This window comes from Alosa sapidissima, chromosome 2 (genome assembly GCF_018492685.1).
Source record: "Alosa sapidissima isolate fAloSap1 chromosome 2, fAloSap1.pri, whole genome shotgun sequence".
NCBI classification, from domain to species: Eukaryota; Metazoa; Chordata; class Actinopteri; order Clupeiformes; family Clupeidae; genus Alosa; species Alosa sapidissima.
This window is the reverse complement of record NC_055958.1, coordinates 9,175,954-9,192,493: the sequence shown is the minus strand read 5'-3', so window position 1 is coordinate 9,192,493 and position 16,540 is coordinate 9,175,954. Positions and strand designations below refer to the sequence as shown.

The 16,540-nt window shown below is 39.8% G+C and overlaps 1 long non-coding RNA gene across 1 annotated transcript; it reads left to right on the top strand.

Moving 5' to 3' along the window:
* The first annotated feature begins 10,321 nt into the window (after positions 1 to 10,321).
* On the top strand, positions 10,322 to 10,587 carry LOC121685771. Its single transcript, XR_006023437.1, has 2 exons — positions 10,322 to 10,355; positions 10,543 to 10,587. It is a non-coding gene; the product is annotated as an uncharacterized LOC121685771 (long non-coding RNA).
* The last annotated feature ends 5,953 nt before the right edge of the window (positions 10,588 to 16,540 follow it).

Here is a 16,540-nt window from a genome sequence, read left to right as displayed (position 1 = left end):
ATAACGTTACTAGTAACGTTACCTGACCAATTGTCGGACATAATTCATAGACATTGTTTATGTGATAATGAATGTCACACAAAGTACATGTCTATTTGAAGTAAATGATAGCTAGGCATAACGTTAGTTAGCCACGTTAGCAGCCAAACATTACCTCAGACATAGCGAGCAATGTAACTTATCGATATAAAAGTCCTAGCAGCTACAGTAACTACGTTTCGATAATTTCCAAATGACAGACGTTGAGTCAGCTAACGTTATGGTACTACCCTACCAATTGTTGGAAACAATTCCTAAACATTGTTTTTGACAACATATACGTCGAATAAAAGTGATAAGATTAGAGTAATTACAGCAACGTGGTCGTTAAGGTTAACAGTAGTGCTAGCTCGAAAGTTAACGTTAACTTTACCTAGTCGCGTACCAGGCTCATTTAAGCTATCGATACAAAGAACGCTGTTAACCTTACCAAAATACCTATTGTGTTAAACGTTTAGAGAATAAAACTTGCGTTTGTGGTAATGTGAAAAGTCCCGGTAAGTTCAGGGCGAAGTTTTTGAAGGCTCCAAACTTGACAGAGGCGACGAGACACTCAGTCAGCTCAGGTACAACAAGAATGAAGCTAGTGGAGTAGACGAGGGATTCCGATCAAAGCTGTCAAGCGCGAGACTGAGCGACGTCATTGACAGTCAGGTCACTTCCAGTCTATGGTCACTTCCAAAGTGCTTTAAACAAAATAGTAAAAAAAAAAAACAATAATAATATTAATAGGCCTAATAAAGAAAATTATATAGGCCTAGTGTATTATACCATAAACAAATTGAATTGAAGGCTGGGCAGAAAAATAAACGAGGAACATATCAGTGTTCCCACAGAATTTAATTATATTTGTGGTGGTAGGTTTGCAGAATTAATTTGAATGCAACAGTTTTTAACAAATTAGCCCAGTGTGGTTATGATGCTAACCAGATTTAAGCACAATTTACAACCTGGAAAATCATTGTGTGGTGGTCAATGTTGATATTATGGTGGGCCGCCACAAATAAGTATGGGATGTATGGGATGTATGTATCCCAATGTATGGGAAACACTGAACATTATCAGAGAATAAAGGCTAAGGAAAAAAGTGTGATCACACTTCTTAGTTCCAGTGAGTAATCTAGCAGCAGCATTCTGAACCATTTCTAATCGCTACAGTATAGTTGGGCAAACCAAAATAAAGTGAGGTACAATAGACAAGTCTTGATGTAATAAATGCATATAATGAATGCGACTAGAGAGGGCTGAAGCAAAGCAAAATATTGCACATGATGCCAACTTTAAACACTCCAGCAGACATTTTGGAAATTAACATATTGTTATAGGCCTACTTATGATGAAAGTGTTGTTTAAGAATTGTAGGGGTAGATAGGGCGAATACGACATTAGCCTATCTGACTTTATCAAGCTGTCTACAGCCGCCCGAACGGGCAGATCTTGTCAGTCAAATGAGTTCATCTTGAATATGCCTATTGACACTATGTTCCAACACAAAAAGGAAATAGTAAAAGATCAAATTATGATTCAGCATGTTATTTCAAACGACTATCTTCTCCAATTTCTACATTACCAGTCCTACAATTTCTTTTTTCCTTTGATATTTCACTCAAAATCCTGCAGATGGTGTGTGTAAATTGAAGTTTCTTTCTTTAAATTCTTTTAATTCTACCTTAATTTTACGACAGTAAACCAGGTATTCCTAAATCACCTATTTAGCTATAGCGTTAAACTCCTGCATGAGCAGATATTCCAGCTGATTTAAGTCTGGTTTAAGTAAACAAGAAGCAGATATGGCTAACTTGGGTTAGTGGAATAGCTTTAGCCCCATGGTAAATTTCACACTACTTCTAACAAGGCTTAATCATGTTGGTTGTTATGTTGGTTGCTAGGTTGTCTTTGTGAAAATGGTTGCAAGGCTTTTTCTAGGGTACATTAGGTGGTTGCTAGGTTGTTGCTAGGATACTTGCTAGGTTAATCATGTTGGTTGCTAGGTAGATGGTGGTTTAATATAGCTGTCTGGAGACATAACTGATGACAACTGACAGTTGGAATGGAATAAGATACTTGAGGTGCTTGCTAGGCTGTTGCTAGGGTAGTTATGGTGGTTGCTATGCTGGTTGCTGGGTTAATCATGTTGGTTTCTAGTTTGTCATTGTGGAAGTGGTTGATAGGTTGGTGCAAGGGTACATGAGGTGGATTCTGGGCTGTTGCTAGGTTAGTTGTGGTGGTTGCTCGCTGGATGCTAGGTTAATCTCCTTGGTTGCTATATTGGTTGCTAGGCTGTTGCTAGGGTATTTGACATGGTTGCTAAGCTATTGCTAGGGTACGTGAGGTGGTTGCTAGGCTGTTGCTAGGTTAGTTGTGGTGGTTTTTATGCCATAGGATTCTAATTGCTTAACGGCCGTATTATGATGTCATAATCATAATGTTAAGTCTATGGGGAAATTTTGAGTAGTTTTTAATTAATAGTTTAAAAAGTATAAAAGTTACAAAGCTGAAAAATACATAGCACCCATGTCCTAAGTGAGACCTACGTAACATAGTTTGAATGAAGTTTCTACGTTAAACGGTTGAAGCTGCATTAAGTGCGTTAGAAGAAGAATAAGAACTAGAAAAGCATTTCCTAAAGGAAATATAGTGCATGAAAATGCAAAAATAGCATGCTAACAATGTTAACTATGCTAACCATGTTTAGTAATTATGCTAACTATGTTAACTAGCATGCTTACATGCTAACTATGTTAACCATGTGACTTAGCTAACTTAGCTAATCATTTTTAGCAGTTATGCTAACTATGCTAACTAACATGCTAACAATGCTAACTATGCTAACCATGTGACTTAGCTAACCTAGCTAATCAGTTTTAGTAGGTATGCTAACTAGCATGCTAACATGTTAAGTATGCTAACCATGTGACTTAGATAACTTAGCTAATCATTTTTAGTAGGTATGCTAACTATTTTAATTAGCATGCTAACATGCTAACTATGTTAACCATATGACTTAGCTAACCTAGCTAATCATTTTTAGCAGTTATGCTAACTATGCTAACTAACATGCTAACTATGCTAACCATGTTACTTAGCTAACTTAGCTAATCATTTTTAGCAGTTATGCTAACTAGCATGCTAACTAACTAACCATGTGACTTAGCTAACTTAGCTAACCATGTTACTTAGCTAACTTAAGTGGGTAAGAGTCATAGTTGATGACAAGTAACAGTTACAATGGCTGAACAGTTAAAAAGTTCAGTAGTTTAAAGGGTTAAATTGTTTAACAGTGAAATATTGTAGTGATGACTTATTTTGAAACAGTTTTTGGCAGAGGAAGCAGTTGAACAGGATGTGTAGTCTTAATAGGGCCAGTTTGTATGCTTAAAGCCTGAGAAAATTGGTTTCTAGGCTGTTGCTAGGGTCATTATAGTGGTTACCATGCTATAAAATGTGTAAATAGTAAAAAAAGTAAGAATAGTTAAAAGATATTGAAATTGGGAGAAATAAATAGATAGATAGAGAAAGTGAGAGAAAGTGAAGTGAAAGAAAGTTGGGATGCAGGGCTCTACAGTGCGCCCATTTCACTCGCACATACGAGTAAAAATGATGCCGTTCAAGTGCAAAAAAATATTTAGGCGCACTGGTGCGAATGACTTCTAACCATGTCAATGTTTGTCTACAAAATACACCGCAACATCGAGAAACATTACTAGTGCAAACCATAGAATCACGTCACGAATGCAGCATAAAAACTACTCCTCCCATCAACGTTAGCAGTTTCGCGTTGTGACTCGCTAGTAGTCACTTCTATCAAATCCAACAGCGCGCAGAAAAAGTGGAAAGTTAGACTAGCCAGCCAAGATGCAAAGATTGAAGAAATTAGTTCTTCTATTCACCGAATTCATTGGATATAGAGGCTCAAAATCTTAAATCATTTGGATAGTTTAAAAGCTGACATATGTCTCCTACAAGAAACTCATCTCTCAGAATTAGACTACACCCGCATCAAATCAAGACAATTCAATCACATTTTCTCATCTCATTACAATACAAAACAAAGGGGAGTTTGCATTCTGATTAACAAAAGAATCTCATTCATCCATAACGCCACCATCACAGACCCAGAAGGACGTTTTGTCATCATAAACATCTCAATTCACAATACCCCTGTAACAATTGTTAATGTTTATGGCCCTAATACAGACAACCCAGTTTTCTTTCAGAACCTCTTCACCTCCATCTCAACTCTATCTGGCTGTCCCATCATAATTGCAGGCGACTTTAATACCGTGTTAGACCCCACATTTGACAGATCTGATCACTCTAAAAGCAAACGAATCTGGCAATCCACAAAAACAATAAAACAGTTCATGAGCGATTCTGGCCTTGGCGATTGTTGGCGGCTTCAGCACCCAGACTCCAAATGCTACTCTTTTTTCTCTCCGGTCCACCACTCCTATTCCCGTATTGATTATTTTCTAACCAGCAACTCTATAATGAAAAATATCTCTGATTCAACTATTCATCCCATAGTCATTAGCGATCATGCCCCAGTTGCAATTAAATGGAACATAACGAACCAACAGCGACCAATTAGCAAATGGCGTTTTAATACATCCCTCTTACAAGACCCAAATTTCATCAGTTTTGTTGGGAGAGAGTGGGCATTCTTTCTAGAAATGAACGGCTCCCCTGAATCATCTCCTTCCCTTCTGTGGGAAACAGGAAAAGCAGTACTCAGAGGAAGAATCATCTCATATTCAGTATACAAAAAAAAGAAGGAAAAAGAACAGGAAGTAGAACTCAACAATAAAATTAAACAGTTAGAAGAAACCAATGCAAGCAACCCAACTGAAGAAACACAGGCAAAACTTAGGAAACATAAATTCAAACTCAATGAAATACTCAATAAACACACTCAATTTATGATTCACCGTCTAAGGCAGGAAAACTTCCACCATAGCAATAAATCAGGTAAATACTTAGCAAATCAAATCCAACGTAACAAAGAAAAATCAACAATCCCGGTCATAAAGAACTCAGCAGGGAAGCTAACCAGCTCACCTGAAGAAATAAATCATGTTTTTTACCAGTTTTACAATAAACTATATTCTTCAGAAATAAACCCCAACCAGGAATTCATAGACTCTTTCCTAAACAGCATCGAATTACCACAAGTCAATGAGACGGAAATAAAAAACCTAGAATCACCTATAACTCAACAAGAACTGTTTGATGCCCTGAAACAGATGCCCGATAATAAAGCACCAGGTCCGGATGGCTTTCCTGCTGAGTTCTACAAACAATTTTGGACCATCTTAGCTCCACTTTTCATCAGAATGATTAATGAATCAAAACAGAAAGGACGTCTTCCAACTAGTTCCACCACAGCCTCAATTTCACTGCTCCTCAAGCCCAATAAGGACCCAACATTGCCATCCAGCTACCGACCAATTTCTCTCCTCAATGTGGACAATAAGATAATCGCAAAAATGCTAGCACACAGATTAGCAGAGGTCACCCCATCCATTATCCACCCAGACCAAACAGGCTTCATTAAAGGTAGAATTTCATCCACCAACACCCGCAGACTGTTAAATATAATGTATCACTCTACAAATTTTCAAGATAATACCATCATAGCAACTCTGGACGCAGAAAAAGCTTTTGATAGGGTGAACTGGAATTTCCTGTTTTCCACATTAGGGAGGTTTGGCTTCGGGGAGTCGTTCATTAACTGGATTAAACTTCTATATACCTCTCCTTCAGCCACAGTAATCACCAATGGACTAACATCACAAAGTTTCACTCTTCACCGGGGAACTAGACAGGGGTGCCCACTCTCCCCCTCACTATTTACAATCTTCATTGAACCCCTAGCAGCTGCCATCCGTCAGAACCCCCTCATCAAAGGTGTCCAGACTCCATATATGCATCACAAAATCAGCCTTTATGCTGACGACATTCTTCTCTTTCTTCAAGACCCCACAACATCAGTAGAAGAAACCATCAAACTCATTGACACATTCTCTAAAATTTCTGAATACTCAATCAATTGGAATAAATCTGCAGTTCTCCCATTACATCCCAACAGCTGGGATGTGACAGCCAACTCTTCACCTATCCCACTCTGCACTAACTATATCACTTACTTAGGGATAAAAGTCTCCCCCAGGCTGTCAGACTTATTTAGCCTAAATTATTCCCCTCTACTCACTTCAATAGATGATGACCTTCAACGCTGGAAGAACCTCCCATTATCCATCATGGGCAGAATCTCAGTAATCAAAATGACAATACTGCCCAAAATAAACTATCTATTCTCTATGATTCCAACCCAGCCCACCACCCTCTGGTTTAAGTCTCTCGATTCATTAATCACTAAATTCTACTGGAAAGATAAGACCCCAAGGATCAAACTCGCCACTCTCCAAAAACCAAAAGCAATGGGAGGACTAGAGGCCCCACACTTCCAGCACTATGCCCTGGCCAACCAGCTCCACTTCATCCACAAATGGCTACACCCCACCCCCTCAGACAACACCTGGTTAGACCTAGAACAAACAATCTGTAAAGAAATTAAAATATCAGATCTCCCTTTCTGCAGTCAGTCGGTCAAAAAACATCCATCCTTCAAAGCCCCAACAATTTCAGCTACTCTGACAGCCTGGTGGAGATTCTACCACATCACTGATTCACCTATAGCACCATCAATTCGCACCCCGATTTGGAATAACCCAGATTTCACCGTCAATAAAAAAACACTAAACTTTCACACATGGATGGGAAAGGGCATCACTCACCTTCAGCACATTCTTCAAGACAATAATCTGGCCTCATTTTCCTGTTTGGTCCAGAAGCACGGCATCGAGAGTAAACACTTCTTACAATACCTGCAAATTAAATCATCTATCCTAGGAAAAATTAACATCCAGACAGCTAACCTTGACATTCCCCCACCAATCTCAGAGCTGCTTAATATTCCCTCTCCCAAAAAAATACTCTCCCAAATTTACAAAATTATATCTCGTTCAGAAAAAACAATTGGCCTGCCATATCACAAATGGGAATCAGACTTATCAATTACTCCCGGTGCCGACTTCTGGACCAAAATGTGCAAAAACATCTACCTCATGACAAAGAATAGTAATCTACAACTAATACAATACAAGGTTCTTCACAGATTCCACTTCACTGCACATAAATTGGCTAAAATGGGGTTTGGCTCGGATCTTTGCACTCACTGCACACAAAATAACCCAGATACATACATTCATGCGGTTTGGCATTGCACTCCAATCAACCACTTCTGGGTGAGTGTCACAAAATCTCTCTCTTCCATCTTTGGCTGTCACATCCCAGCATCCCCTTCCTTATGCATACTTGGTGATACATCCACAGTCAATTTAAGCAACTCCTGCAATAAAACACTGCTGGTAGCGCTGACTATCGCCAAGAAAACAATCCTCATGAACTGGAAATCTAAGAAAAAAGCTCACATCACTCATTGGAAAAACTTGTTAACAGACTATATATCATTAGAAAATCTATCAACTACAAACTTAATCAATACTCAGGATACAACCTCTCCTTGGTACCCCTTTATCACCTACTTACAGTCCTGACCCTCTTTGCCTGAGTTCCATCTCCACACGATCATAACACACTTCATCAACAGATACACATATCATCGAACACTAGGCAGGGGAGGGTAGCTGGAACTATTATTGTTATTATTATTATTATTATTATTATTAGTAATATAAATAGCACCCCCTTCTTTCCCTCCCCCTTTTATTTACATTCTCTGATAACTTTACTAATTTCACTCTTTCTCTCTGCCTCTCCCATCGTTATTCTGACGGGGCCCCATTGGATGGCTTGGGAGACTCGGTCCTGGCGGGTCGCTGTGTGGTTTTGGCATTGGTTGGGTCCTGTGGGTTATCTATTGGCCCTGGGCCCCCGGTGTGCACCCTCCTCATACGCTCATGCACATGCCTTGTCCTGGAAGCACACAGCACGCTTTACTCTCTTTTAATCGCACTACATGTTAGGTGACATACATAAACAAAAACTACAAAACAGGCTAGGGTAAGAGTGGAGTGCAGGTAGATGCCTCATCAGGTGTCTATCTGCATGCCTCACTTATTTTAATGCACACATTGAGGAGGCATACATCTTACACAGGGTAAGTGTGGTGTGCATGGGGAAATCCTGACAGATATTCACCATGCATGCCCACTTCTTTTAATGCTACACTCTAGATAGACCCCTCAACCTAGCCATTCACATACTGTACATATTTAGGTCAAGAGTAGCGTGTTGGGTGAAGGTCTGGGGGCGAGGTGTGGTTGGTCGTGGTAGTGGGGGATGTGTGCATATGCTGGGGGCCTGTGGCGATGGGTGGCACGCAGGTCCTCCCCTCTGTCAGCTCGTCACAGTATAACTGCAGGGGCTGGGTGGAACTGTGGCCATTAATGGGTGCCCAGGTTGGCAATCAGTCAGGCAATCAACCAGGCAATCAGTTATTCCTATTATTATACTTATCATAAATAGAATAATTACAACTCCTCTCCTCTGAAACCCTCCCTCTCTATGTTCCAGCTTCTCTCCTCCTGGCCCAACAGCAAGCCAGCCTTATACATATGCGCACACACACACACACACATACATCCTCACATACTCACTACCCCTCACCCCCCATCCCCACCCCCATCCCAACACCACCTCATTCACACTCTTAGAGCTACCATCCGCACCCCCCCCCCATCCCCCCTTCTTTTCATTCCGGTCATCAATTTCATCCCTGATAATCATATCTGTAATCATCCTGGACGCAAATCATCCTTAGCCTTTCTGTTATTAATGTTATGTTGTGTTATGTTTGTGGAAGCCAAGTCAATGTGATGTCTTGTTAAGTTACAGTATGTGTTTATGTAATGTACGTCTGTTTGTCGTATGTAGTGTTCATGTGCATGTCGTAGTGTTGCATTTTCTGTAATGTCAATGATGTTTGCAAATAAAAAAAATAATAAATAAATAAAAAAAAATAAAAAAAAAATAAAAAGAATTCATTGGATATAGGAGAAACAGGATGAGATTCTGAGAATGCAGTGAGAGAAGGAAAGGTAACCCAACATGCCTTTCAGCCCAGTGGACGTATTGGCTGCAATAAGCAAAATATAGCTGTAGCGAACCGGCACAAAAGTAGCCTCCCGTAATACTCGCATTTTATTCAAAGGTAGAACGCTACTGACAACTCCAGGCTTCCACGCATGCTTGTTTGTTTACACCGAATACAAGCTGAAGTGCAAAATGAAAGTAGGCCTAACGTTTGCCTACTGCCCCTATCAATGCAGATATTTCAAATAAAAACTTAAAGTATAAAACATATATCCTTGATTAGCCTATGTTGGGTTTTGTGAAAGAGAAAATGGACTGTTTTAGTAGTAGTATTAGGCAGTATGCAGTCAGATAGGTCACCATGGGCATATTTGGTTTAGCTATAGATGGATTCACAAATAAATAACTTAGCCTACATTTGGCAGGATACTTGATGTACAGGCTAAATGTAAATATGTCAATGTATTATATTATTTTACATTAACAAAATGTAGGAAAATAGAACAGACTGAAAATAAAGTAGGCACTGATCTTTAAAATCCTGTTTCCTGTAGCCTAAATGTTGTCAGTCATTCTTAATGTGACTTAACTGACTGTGCGCCCAAATTTTTGTCTGTGCTCCTACATTTTTTAACTTGGGAGCACAAGTGCTCCTGAAAAAAAATGTTAGTGTAGAGCCCTGGGATGAGAAGTGAGCTATTCAATTGAATGGAGAGGGACACACAGGAAGAGGTTCCATTCAAGTTGCTGCAGGCAGTCAGTGAGAGAGCACAGGTGCAGTTGATTGCATTCTAATTCCTTAATAGCCTATTATGATGTCATAAAGCTAATGTTAAGTCTATGGAGATTTTAAGTTTAGTTTTTATTTAATATCTCAAAAGTAAAAGTCGTAGAAATATGAAAAGTCATAGAATGAAAATATGGTTCAAGAGCTACTACGTGTCAAAGTTTGAACCAAGTTTCTAGGATAAGCGGTTCAAGTCAAATTAGGGCATGGAAGAATAATAATAACTAGAAAAGCATTTCCTGAAGGAAATACAGTGCATGCAAAGTTGTTGCTGGGTTGGTTGCTAGGGTAATTATAGTGGTTGCTATGCTGTAAAAGTGGTTGCTAGGTTGTTGCTTGGGTACTTAAGGTGGTTGCTAGGCTGTTGCTATGGTAATTATAGTGGTTGCTATGCTATAAAAGTGGTTGCTAGGTTGTTGCTAGGGTACTTAAGGTGGTTGCTAGGTTGTTGCTAGGGTACTAGCATATTTAAGGTGGTTGCTAGGCTGTTGCTAGGATAATGATAGTGGTTGCTATGCTATAAAAGTGGTTGCTAGGCTGTTGCTAGGATAATGATAGTGGTTGCTATGTTATAAAAGTGGTTGCTAGGTTGTTGCTAGGGTCATTATAGTGGTTACCATGCTTTAAAATGTGTAAATAGTAAAATGAAGTAAAAATAGTTAAAAGTTATTGAAATTGGGAGAAATAGAGAGAGGGATAGAGAAAATGAGGGAAAGTGAAGAAAAGGAAGTGAAAGAAAGTTGGGATGAGAAGTGAGCTATTCAGTTGAATGGAGAGGGACACAGAGAAGAGGTTCCATTCAAGTTGCTGCAGGCAGTCAGTGAGAGAGCACAGGTGCAGTTGATTGCATTCTATTTCCTTAATAGCCTATTATGATGTCATAAAGCCAATGTTAAGTCTATGGAGATTTTAAGTTTAGTTTTTATTTAATATCTCAAAAAGTAAAAGTTGTAGAAATATGAAAAGTCAAAGGACCAAAATTTGGTTCAATAGCTACATGTCAGAATTTGAATCAAGTTTGTACGATAAGCGGTTCTAGTCAAATTAGGGCCTGGAAGAATAATAATAACTAGAAAAGCACTTCCTGAAGGAAATACAGTGCATGCAAAGTTGTTGCTGGGTTGGTTGCTAGGGTAATTATAGTGGTTGCTATGCTTTAAAGTGGTTGCTAGGCTGTTGCTAGGGTACTTAAGGTGGTTGCTAGGCTGTTGCTAAGGTAATTATAGTGGTTGCTATGCTTTAAAAGTGGTTGCTTGGTTGTTGCTTGGGTACTTAAGTGGTTGCTATGCTGTTGCTAGGATAATTATAGTGGTTGCTATGCTATAAAAGTGGTTGCTAGGGTACTTAAGGTGGTTGCTATGCTGTTGCTAGGGTAATTTTAGTGGTTGCTATGCTATAAAAGTGGTTGCTAGGTTGTTGCTAGGGTAATTATAGTGGTTGCTATGCTATAAAAGTGGTTGCTATGCTGTTGCTAGGGTAATTATAGTGGTTGCTATGCTATAAAAGTGGTTGCTATGCTGTTACTAGGGTAATTATAGTGGTTGCTATGCTATAAAAGTGGTTGCTATGTTGTTGCTAGGGTACTTAAGGTGGTTGCTATGCCGTTGCTAGGGTAATTTTAGTGGTTGCTATGCTATAAAAGTGGTTGCTAGGTTGTTGCTAGGGTATTTAAGGTGGTTGCTAGGCTGTTGCTAGGATAATGATAGTGGTTGCTATGCTATAAAAGTGGTTGCTAGGTTGTTGCTAGGGTAATTATAGTGGTTGCTATGCTATAACACTGGTTGCTAGGTTGTTGCTAGGATATTTAAGGTGGTTGCTAGGCTGTTGCTAGGATAATGATAGTGGTTGCTATGCTATAAAAGTGGTTGCTAGGCTGTTGCTAGGGTCATTATAGTGGTTACCATGCTATAAAATGTGTAAATAGTAAAAAAAGTAAGAATAGTTAAAAGTTATTGAAATTGGGAGAAATAAATAGATAGATAGAGAAAGTGAAGAAAAAGAAGTGAAAGAAAGTTGGGATGAGAAGTGAGCTATTCAGTTGAATGGAGAGGGACACACAGGAAGCGGTTCCATTCAAGTTGCTGCAGGCAGTCAGTGAGAGAGCACAATTCAATTTAATTTATTGTGCTTATAGAGCGCCAAAACATTACACATGTATCATGGCGCTTTACAGAATGTAGGCAATCAGAGAAAGAAGGGAAGAAAGGAAGAAAAGAAAAGCAAGAGAGAGGCCCATGGGTAACAGGGGCGAGGAAAAACTCCCTAGAATTGGAGATATATATAGGAAGAAACCTCGAGCAGATCCACGACTCAAGGGCCTGACCCATCTGCCTAGGGTCAGTACATGACAGTAAAGTCTGTATACATGACAAATGCATATGATAGTCGGGTGTAGAGAATAATTGGTGTAGAGAATAATTATTGACTGTCTATGCACAATTTCAACCAAATTTTGCTGCTCTTATTTTTTTTCATTATTATATGTGCCCTCTTATTTACTTACTTTTTTGTTTTACTTGAATGTTATGTTTGTCTGTGGACTTAAATTGGTAAAATATGTCTTGTCTTCACCGTGGGATAGTGAGAAACGTAATTTCAATCTCTTTGTATGTCTGGAACATGTGAAGAAATTGACAATAAAGCTGACTTTGACTTTGATAAGACATGGTGTTAAAAGCACTTGAGCTGAAAGTTACAAGAGGTGGGATGATTACGTATCCGTTATGGTAATTTATTATTCCTGATTTAGTGACAGAAAGTTCAATAGTCCAGCGTTGGAATTGTCCAGGGGAAGGGAGTTGTCGAGGGGCATGTGGTGGGTTGGCAGACGGGCCAGTAATCCGGGCAGAGTTGCCATAGGCTGGTGGTGGGTCGCTAGGCTGTACGGGCCAGGAGTCCAGATAGGGGGCAGTAATAGGGCAATCGGGGATGGGACTTCAGGTGAGATGGGTGAGAGGAGGGCCAACACACGGATGGTTGATGACTGGTGATGATATATCTCACAAGTGAGGTACAGTAAGGGGGAAGAAAGAGAGATGTAGAGTGGGTTAGTATTACTGAAAATCAGAATGGTTAATGTCAATAAGTAATCAGTAGTACTATATATTGTTACAGTATACCATGGTGGGAATAGGCAAGAGAGGGAGAGTTGAGAGAGAGAAGGGGGGAGAAGAGGGGGGGGGGGGGGGGTTGTACGGCGTGACACATGAAAAGTCCATGACAGCACTATGCTATAGCAGCATAACTAAGGCATGGTGAGGGGTAGTCGACACCAGCGCAGGTATGGTCAGTGACCACCATCGCACGCGCGACTGGGGTGCCAGTCACACGAGGACTCAGCAGGGTGGTCCATTCCAAAAAACCCTGAGGTGGGTGAATTTCCACGCACCATACCTAACTATGGGAGGCAGTAAAGAGGTATGTTTTAAGTCTAGACTTAAAAATAGGGAGGGTGTCTGCTAGTCGAATTGAGGTAGGAAGGTTATTCCAGAGGAGGGGTGCGCGATAGCTGAAAGCTCTGCCTCCTACTGTAGTTTTTGAGATTCTTGGAATTACAAGAAGGCCAGTATTCTGTGATCGTAGCGGTCTGGGTGGGTTATATGGGACTAGGAGATCTTTAATATATTCTGGTGCCTGGCCATTAATGGCTTTGTATGTTAGAAGTAATATTTTGAAGTCAATGCGACTTCTAACAGGCAGCCAGTGTAGAGATGCCAGGATAGGGGAAATACGTTCATATTTTTTAGTTCTAGTGAGTGTGCGAGCAGCTGCATTTTGTATAAGCTGTAAGCTCTTTAGACAGGTGTTATTGCAGCCAGTGTATAGAGCATTGCAATAATCAATCCTTGAGGTGACAAAAGCAGGGATTAATTTCTCAGCGTCTGGTAGGGATAAAGACTTCCTTATCTTTGAAATGTTCCTTAAATGATAAAATTAAGCTTTGGTAATCTGTTTTATGTGGTTACTTAGTGATAGGTCTTGGTCAATTGTAACTCCTAGATTTTTAACACATGTGGATGAGGATAGTCGGAGATCAGTAAATGTAGCTTGTGATGAGGATAGGATATTCCTCATCTTTTTAGGACCTAAAACCATGACTTCTGTTTTATCGGAGTTCAAAAGCAGGAAATTGTTCGTCATCCATGTCTTTATGTCTCGTATACATGTGTCAAGTTTGGCTAACGGAGTCAATTCGTCAGGTTTTATGGAAAGGTATAGTTGTGTATCGTCTGCATAAGAATGAAATTTAATGCCATGTTTCCTAATTTCTGAGCCTAGAGGAAGCATATAGAGAGAAAATAACAGGGGCCCTAGTACTGAGCCTTGAGGCACCCCATATTTTACCATAGTCTGGGTAGATGGTTCATTGTGAACCTGTACAAATTGTCTGCGGTTAGAAAGGTATGATCTAAACCAAGCGAGTGCTGAGTCTTTAATGCCTATCGAATGTTCAAGCCTGTGGAGTAGTATGTTGTGGTCTATGGTGTCAAAGGCAGCACTGAGGTCCAGGAGGACCAATATTGATATATGTCCATTATCGGCAGCGATGAGGAGGTCATTAAAAACTTTAACTAAGGCTGATTCAGTACTGTGGTGAGCTCTGAAACCAGACTGATATAATTCTTGGATTTTATTCATATGCAAGAAGGTACCAATTTGTTTCGACACTATTTTTTCTAGTATTTTTGACAAAAAAGGGAGATTAGATATAGGCCTATAGTTGGCCAGGTTGTTAGGGTCATAGGGTCAGGCTTTTTGAGGGATGGCTTAATGACAGATAACTTAAACGACTGTGGTACATGGCCTGATAGCAGTGAGTTATTTATAATCTGGAGCAAAGCATTGTCCAAGAAAGGGAGAGCAGTCTTCAGAAGATGAGTAGAAATAGGATCTAGTAGACTAGTTGTTTGATGAAGAGATTGTGGAAGTGAGGTCTAATATGTCAATAGGTGTAAATGAATTCAACGTTGTTCGTCTCATCTGTGAGTCAATTATGTTTTCGCTACCGTTCAGCAATGGAGTATGAATATTTGGTGAGACTGACTGGATATTAATCTTATCTCTAATTGTTTCAATTTTGTCATTGAAAAAGTTCATGAATTACTGTTTAGGCAAATAGGGATAGATTCGGTTACTTCGGTGTGGCTCTTCGTCAGGCGGGAGATTGTGGTAAAGAGAAATTTTGTATTGTTTTTGTTTTCTTCGATCAGCGAGGAGTAGTAAGTTGACTTGGCCTCGTTGAGTGCTTTTTTGTAAGTGATAAGGCTATCTTTCCATGCTTGGCGAAAAACTTCCAATTTAGTGGTACGCCATTTTTGTTCAAGTTTACGCGCTGTTTGTTTGAGTGTTTTTGTCTGTGTGGTATACCATGGAGCACGCCTTACTTGTTTTCTCATTCTCTTTTTGAGTGGTGCTACTGAATCAAGGGTTGAGCGTAATGAGTTCATCACATTATCAGTTAACAAGTCGACCTCGGCTGGATTAAGGAATGGGCCTTCTGGTAGGCCTACCACAAATAGGGCAAGCGTAAGCGAAACATTTTTTCTAGAAAGTCTGCATTAGTTTTTTCAGATAAGCCGCGGCTGTAGTATTCAGCTAAATTAGGTACTGCATGTTGTAATGTCATTGTAAAAGTAATTAGATGGTGGTCAGTTAAGGTCGGGTGTTGTGGCAAGATTGTTAACTGCTCTATGTTTATGCCGTATGACAAGACTAGATCAATAGTATGGTTATGTCGGTGCGTGGGTGAATTAACATTTTGGCAGAACCCGACATGATCAATTAGGGATTGAAATGCAATTGTGTGACAATCGTGCACATTATCCATATGAATATTAAAATCACCCAATATAAGTATTTTTTCTGTTTGGATAGTTAAAGTGGAAAGGAAATCAGAAAATTCCTCTAAGAATTCAGTGTAGGGGCCAGGGGGTCTGTACAATGTGACCACAGTTACAGGCTGATCAGTTTTCCAGTCTGGCGGTAAAAAATTGAGGACTAGAACTTCAAAAGATTTAAACTTGTGTGTGAGCTTGGGAGATGTGAGAAGACTAGATTGATAGATTGTAGCTACTCCACCTCCCCTGCCAGTGTGGCGTGGTACATGATAATTCAAATGGGAGGGAGGTGTAGACTCATTTAATGGAAGGTATTCATCTGGTTTAAGCCAGGTTTCAGTAAGACACATAACATCTATATGATTGTCAGTAATAATTTCATTAACCAAGGCAGTTTTACTTGGCAGTGATCGAATATTAAGTAAAGCAAGTGTAAGTTGCGTTTTTGGAGGAATTTGCTTCACCGGAGAAGTTTTTATCGTAATAAGATTGCTACGAATAATTCCTCTAGTGGGTCGAGTAAGAGTTGACAGTCTTGGTACAGACACCCTCTCTATTTGGCCTTGTATGCCCTGTATACCTGGGTGACTGTTAGGACGGCAGAGATCTGTGTAAGACCTTATCTCTGCTTCCTGGATCTCTGGTTCGTCAGGAACTAGCCTCGGTTAAGTGACGGTCTATGTTCCTTGAAATGTTTAAATGTGGGATGGATACTGTCTCTTTTCAACAGTCCAGGTTTCCCCCAGAAGGAGCTAAAGTT